Source organism: Melanerpes formicivorus, unplaced genomic scaffold (assembly GCF_026170545.1).
Source record: "Melanerpes formicivorus ecotype bairdi unplaced genomic scaffold, bMelFor1.0.p_v2 SCAF_19, whole genome shotgun sequence".
In the NCBI taxonomy this organism is placed as follows: domain Eukaryota; kingdom Metazoa; phylum Chordata; class Aves; order Piciformes; family Picidae; genus Melanerpes; species Melanerpes formicivorus.
This window is the reverse complement of record NW_027142371.1, coordinates 7,780,669-7,787,732: the sequence shown is the minus strand read 5'-3', so window position 1 is coordinate 7,787,732 and position 7,064 is coordinate 7,780,669. Positions and strand designations below refer to the sequence as shown.

Here is a 7,064-nt window from a genome sequence, read left to right as displayed (position 1 = left end):
ACATTAATCTCTAACTAGCTGTTGCTTTGAATTCTCTGCAGAGATTTCAGATGTCTTTGTTAAACAATTTCTTCTCTCCCCAGAATGCACCTCAGAGCACTGGGGAGTCTGGTTTCCTCATCTCTTTTATGCTTGTTTTATATTGGCAGAATTCTCCTCAGATTATTGGTTTCTAAATAAACCAGGCCAATACCAAACTTCTTCTATTCTGATGCACAACAGCAACATTTTATGCTAAACCTGTCCAAATCTCATGAAGGTGACCCTTTAATTAGAGGCTGGAAGAATCCTTGGTTAGGGCTCTAAAGCTAATGCAAAACAAATAAACAAAATGCTTCTTGTAATTGGTAGTTTTAAATTCTTAAAGACATCTTGTAGATTTAATAACACTCTTATTTTCTTTCTTTCTTTCTCTAGAAATTAGACATTTTTCTTAAGCCTGGAAGTCTTAGGGTAGAATTGGCTATAGTAATTTTACTCACATTGAGTGACATGTTTGAAAATAATTGTTTCTCAATAATCCCTTCTGGGGCACTGCACTGCTGAATGGCACCCTGAAGAAATATTTTCTGGCAATGAAGTTTCCATCTTTCATCTCCACTTTTGTGACAACAGTAACAATCAAAAGATGAAGGATTTTACTTTAAGCGATATCCTTGAGTTTCCATGATTTCACAGCTTGTCTGAAAGACGTGCTGTAAAAATTGGCTTGGGAAGAAATAGGGCCTAGGAGAAGAAATGCCCAAAATAACAACAAAATAACATTTATCTTTGAGGAAGATTAAAGGAATAAATAACAGTTGAGCTCATGAAAGCCACAATGCCTGCATATTATGTGTTTCAATGCACAAAACGCCATTAGAAGTCAGAACAAAATTATGCCTTCTTAGTAACCAGCAAGGAGACAGAAGGTTTGAAGGAAAACTCTGGAAACATTTTGAAGATGTAATGTCCAGCTGGAGATCAAAGGACACTATCATGTTATTTCCAAAGCAAACATGAAAAGGGATGATATTTTGTTTAAGGAGCTTAGATGTCTGTCTCAGCCTCCCCTGCACTCTGTGTAAAACTATACTCTTTGCAGTCTGGTACCCCAGTCTGCCCATACTACTGGCTCTGCAAGTGGGGAACTACTGTGCATTAGATGTTTGCCAGGACATACCTTTATAAGAATCCTAACTGAGTCTTCTATCACAACATCCAGAAGATACTGCAAACAACATGTAGCTTCTTTTGTTGTTAAACAAGCAGTGAAGGACTAGAAGCCTTTCTTTTTTTCAACAGCAATGAAAAGCCCAAATTAGTTCCTTCACAGTGCTCAGCAATTTCATTCAGGTACTTAAAAATGTTGAAGTCTTTTTGCAGCCAAAACCAATAATCAGCACAGAATGAAGGGTCTATGCTATCTCCTCTGTCATTTTTATTTCTTAAATTAATACATGTAAGTAGAGGATAGAGTAGTTTGTTCATGTAAGAATATAAAGAGGAAATAGCTCAGTAAGGAAGAAACTACTTAGCTTTGATACCTCTGGAGCTACAGCAAGTTGTGACTGTGATTTTTCATGGAGGCATTTAGAAATATAGCATGTGCAGAAGCTACCAGTGCATGAGATGACTCTATTTTGGGAGCATACATGAACAAAAATTAACACCTCAAATCAAGGCTCACCAAGTTAGGGATCTACAAAAAAAGGCACACTAGGGGCAGTTAATGCTGATGTGAGTGTTCTTGCCAATTGGCAGCACTATACAAAATGGTATAACAACGTTACATCAGGTTTAGGCTGGGATCTGAGCAACTAGATCAAAATACCAAAGGTATTTGGACATATTCTAGCATCATGCAGGAACCCCACCCAAATTATGCCCTATGAGGAGACTGAGGGAGCTGGGGTTGCTTAGCCTGGAGAAAAGGAGACTCAGGGGTGACCTTATGCTCTCTACAGCTACCTTAAGGGGGGTTGTAGACAGGCAGAGGTTGGTCTCTTCTCCCAGGCTACCAGTACCAGAACAAGAGGACACAGTCTCAGGCTGCACCAGGGGAGGTTTAGGCTGGAGGCTAGGAGGAAGTTTTACACAGAAAGAGTGATTGCCCATTGGAATGGGCTGCCCGAGGAGGTGGTGGAGTCACTGTCATTGGAGGTGTTCAGGAGGAGACTTGATAGGGTGCTTGGTTGCATGGTTTAATTGATTAGGTCGTGTTGGATGACAGGTTGGATGCTATGATCTTGAAGGTCTCTTCCAACCTGGTTCGGTTGGTTTCCGTTCCATTCCATTCCATTCCATTCCATTCCATTCCATTCCATTCCATTCCATTCCATTCCATTCCATTCCATTCCATTCCATTCCATTCTTCTACTCTATTCTCATTTATGCTCTAAACTGAGTGGAAGAAGGAAATTCATTTTATTTTTAGACACAGGTCTACAATCAGAGCAACACTGCAACTATAATTCAAACACAGCTGTATAATAAGTTCAAGAGTGATCACGACTCCTCAAATCCATCGTGAGTCTGCTTCTTGCAAATCTGCAGCCCACCTCCTTTGCCTGCCTGATCTCTCTGGATTCTTACATTAGCAACATCACACAGTTCCTTCACACAGCTAAACAAACTCAGCAGGAAGTCAAATGCAGAGGGATTGTAAAATCACACCCTAAATCCTCAGCATAGAGCTTGAGCATCTGCATTTTGTAGAGAAATTAGCGTTCTTAACTGGCTTGGAATAAATTACCCAGGCCAGGGTCACCTTAGCGAACAATGAAATATAAGATGTGCTTTCAAAAATGCTGGACAGAGAGTGAGCAGCAAAAGGTAAAGTAGTATATTTTGTAGTGACTCATGAGAATAATATATCTAATCTCAGTATCAGTTCAGGCATGGTGAATAATTTAGTCTTAGTTGTAAATGACATTGTAAGAAAAGGTCACCAGATCTGTCAGACCCTCAACTGCTTAGGTAAAACTAGATTTGCTTTACTGATGTTAAAAGAATTGACATGTATAAGGAGTTAGTCCATTAAAATCAAAACAAAAATAATGAATTTTGGAAGGGAGGACATGGAGCCCTCCTTGCCAGGAACAGGGATCAAAATCATAGGTTCCAGATTAGCAGCATGCTAGAGACTAGATTTCAGCCTTTAGCCAAGCCATTTGGTACTGCTACAGAAGTGTAAAACCACTTCCAAAATCACATCAGAGTTTGGTTGGTTCCCCCTCCCCCCCGCCCCGTTCCCCCCGATTGTTCTGGCCATTTCCACCATGATTCACATGAGCAGTATCAAAAGCAGGGATTAGGTGAGGTACTGCTCAAAGCCATAAGCTCCAGCATCAGCTCAGCTTCTCTTTGAGACTATTACAAGCATAGCATGAAGCAAGTTTAAATGTAGCTTTTACCTGCACAAAGCACGTATCTGGCCCCTCAGCATCTCCAGAATGATCCTGTGGTGAAGGAAACAATGTCAGTATTAGTGCACACCCACCCTGCCAGTACACTTCAAGTGGGTGTTTGCATTGAATGCTGTTGTAGCTGAATGAGCCTTTGGCTTGCCTTACCCTTCATGTTCAGCATTAAAGGGAAAACAGATCTGTGAGATCTTGGTGTCAGGTAGCAGAGATTGCCCAGAGGAGGAGACTTCACCAAAACTGAAGTTTTGCTATTCACATTTGATGTAGGCATTTTCCAATGATAGAACAGCCCCAAAATGTTTATTTACCAGAGATTATTCTTAATAAAATCTTTGTCATCACTCACAGCTTGTTGTTTACCCATGTGATAAATTGGAGAGCCCTGTGATAAATGAGAGCGTTCATTTATCAGGCACCTTTGATCACTTCATCTGTACTCTGACTAGGAATCCATCATCATAAGGCTCACACTCACAGTGCAAATGTCTTAGCATCCAAACTTCAACAAAGAAAACAAGTTTGTCTGTGAACAGGAGAATGATCTTTGAGTGGCACACAGGGATTTGCCCTAAATTAATTAATTTAAATATATTTGTGTCATAACAAGGAAGAATATTTACCCAAAGGTCCTGATATGCCTGGTATGAGTTTCGAGAATGAAAATAACATTAAATTCATTTACCTCTGTGAGTCAGCCCTTAAAATATGTACAGGTGCTTAAATATTTTGCACCCCCAAAGCTTTTAATATAAAGTTGATAAAGACAGAACATGACACAATTGTTCCTTTTATTGGTTAGTGGGTTTGCAACTATACCCTGGTCTCCAAGGACACAGCCTGATGGATGATGTTTCAGGGAGGCAAAATGCAAGGTTTGTTATTCTCAGCACCTTTTTGCATAATAATGAGACTGGGCAGAGGGAAGGTTATGCTCAAATAGGAGTGCACAATGTTTGCCCCTAGGCTGCTCTGCAGGAAACCTAAGCCCATAACAATTACGGTGTTTGATACCGGGGAAATGAGAGAGCGCAATTAGAACCCTGCTCTTAAAATCACTGACTCTTTGTAATATATACTTTCTAATTTAGTTTGGCAAAAGTGGTTTGTAACAGTGTGAGTACATATTAAAGAAGAGGCAATTAGGCAACTAAACAACCATGATGACAGCTTTTTAGTAAATGGTTTGGCTTTTAATTTAGAAATGGCAAGTCCCACCGAGAACAACGTGTTAGAACTGTAATTTGATGAAATGTGACGATGTGTTCTGGGCAATTAACTAAATTTTTTCTTTCCTACTTTTTTTCTGAGGAGACATAAGGTAGTGGTTGCCTCATTCCAGAGTTCGCTGTGTGATTAACACCACTGCCTCCAAAACGTGTTGCAACACGTCAAGTACAAATTGAAAGTAGCTTTTGGCTTTTGTCTACGGCCACTTTGCAAAGGCAGAACTTGGAAGAAACCTCTAGCTGCCTCTGGAAGAGCCCTCGAGCTGGGCTGAAATGCACTGAACTACTGCAGTCCCTGGCAAGCTCCCTCCAACTCTACCAGCTGTGAATCTTCTGTCTAGTTTTCCCTAGGTAACCTGAAGGCTCTAGTCAGCAAGCAACAAGCACGCACTTTTTGAGGGAGCAAAATCCTAACTGAGGTTAGATCTGATGAGCCTGGCAGGGCACCAGAAAGAAGGAATGGTGGAATCTACTCTGGGCTCCATCAAACTCCTGTTTTGTGCCAGTGAGCACATTCATTAATATCTCCTCCCTAGCCCCCATCAGTCACTTTCTGCACACAATGTGCAGACTACATTATTACAGTAGTTGGGTGTGCAAGCATATCACAGAAGCACTGCTAACTGGGGGCTTTTAAACTCACTTTGGGTTTCTGTGGATGGTCTGTAGGAAAATGTGAATTTCAATTTCAGCTCCAGGGACCTGACTGACTTTTAACTTTGAAAATTAACTGGCAGTTGCATTAAATAGCTTCAACTCTTCCCCCCCCCCCAAACTATCAGTAAGGATTTTAACCATCTGTTTAACAGAAATCCATTAACACAATTTCATCACATCAAAGTAGAAATGCCAGAGGCATGCACACACACACACACAAGGTCATGGTGAATAAATATTCCTGTCCTTGGCACCATGATTTTTACAGCACTGAGGAGGCCCATTCAGTGCTGCTGTTTTGTCATCAGGGAACTCCAAATACAACTTAGTCAGCCAGAGAAACAGCATGAAACATGAGATGACCCTTCTTAAACTAGGTCTCCACAAAACTGGATTTCCAGAGAACAGCAACAACATTTTTTTTTCCCTCTGCTTGCTAGTGCATGAATAGCTTTTCCTGGCACTGAGCCAGCATAGCACTTATGTGGACAAATTCAGGCATTTGTGTGGCTGCAATACACTTGATGGGATACTCACATCTCAAGATACATATGTAGGTAGAGTCCATATGGGATCAGTCTCCCCCAGGAAAGAGGAACAGGTCACCAAAGCATTTCATTAGATGCATTTAATAAGTACCTAGGATGTGGGAAGAAACATCTTAACATTTACAAACTCCTCCAAAAGGGAGACAAAGTTAAAGAAGAAATTTGAGGAGGAAACTCAGCTGGATGCAGGGATAAACTCCAGCAATTTCAGCCATGCTGTTCTGAAACATGGACCAGCATGAAGTGACCTATAAAGCAGAGAAAACTTAGGATCTACCAGGAAGCTTATTTGCTAATAATATACATAATCAAATGTGGTTTTTGTCACTCAGCTCTATTATCATACTCAGATGATGGCAAATATATTTCTCTCCATTTTTTTTTACCACTTATCTGAGCTAAAGTGTTACTGCTACTCTCACTTGGCTTCCACAATGAACGTAACAAAGCAAATCTTCTAACTGCTTTCTGATCTGACCCACTTAAGGATTATTTCTCATTCTGCTTTGAGAAATCATCAGGTGATCTGATGTGATGCAAATGATCAAAAAATGTCACTTCTCTACCATCACATGTAACAGTTGGCTATGATCCTAATAAACTGTGTGGTACTGGAAAAATGAGATGAAGACTTATAGGACAAGCTAGTCTGACAATTTCCTGCACATACCATGATGCTTGGAGACAGTTTATCACAATGTTAGAAATGAAAGTGCAGCTTTAGATACAAAACCAAACCATTGCAGGAGTTTCCAGCAATGCAGTAAATTTCATGCTGTAGCATTTCTTTTTCTATCCTGTCTTATTGCATACGACTGATGCAAACTCATACAGCAGACCACTGGGAATTGCTGACGTGATCTATTCAACCACCAATGACAATTATCCAATTCCATTATGAAAGAAAACTGTTGTGACATGTATTGCATGTATTGTCACAGGGGAAATAAAACTTTTCAAGCAGGATAAAATGAAACCTGGTAAAATTAAAATTAATAGTAGTAATAGTAATATAAAATGAGTATTAAATGAGTAATAGCAAAAGAACTCCAATCTTCTACAACTACCTGAAGGGAGGTTGTAGCTGGGTGGGGATTGGTCTCTTCTCCTAGGTGGCCAGCACCACAACAAGCAGACACAGTCCCAAGCTGCACCAGGGGAGGTGTAGGCTGCAAGTTAAGACTTTCTTCAAAGAAAGAGTGATTTGCCATTGCAATGTGCTGCCC

The 7,064-nt window shown here is 40.4% G+C and overlaps 1 long non-coding RNA gene across 1 annotated transcript in view; it reads right to left on the bottom strand.

Moving 5' to 3' along the window:
• Nucleotides 1-1,382: 1,382 nt before the first annotated feature.
• The window catches only part of LOC137447122 (uncharacterized), a 29,239-nt gene continuing 23,557 nt past the window's right edge, over nt 1,383-7,064 (bottom strand). The window contains exons 3-5 of the long non-coding RNA XR_010988792.1: nt 5,828-5,929; nt 3,396-3,440; nt 1,383-2,382 (exon numbers count right to left, since the gene is read on the bottom strand). This is a non-coding gene — a long non-coding RNA (uncharacterized lncRNA). The remainder of the gene's footprint in view (nt 2,383-3,395; nt 3,441-5,827; nt 5,930-7,064) is intronic.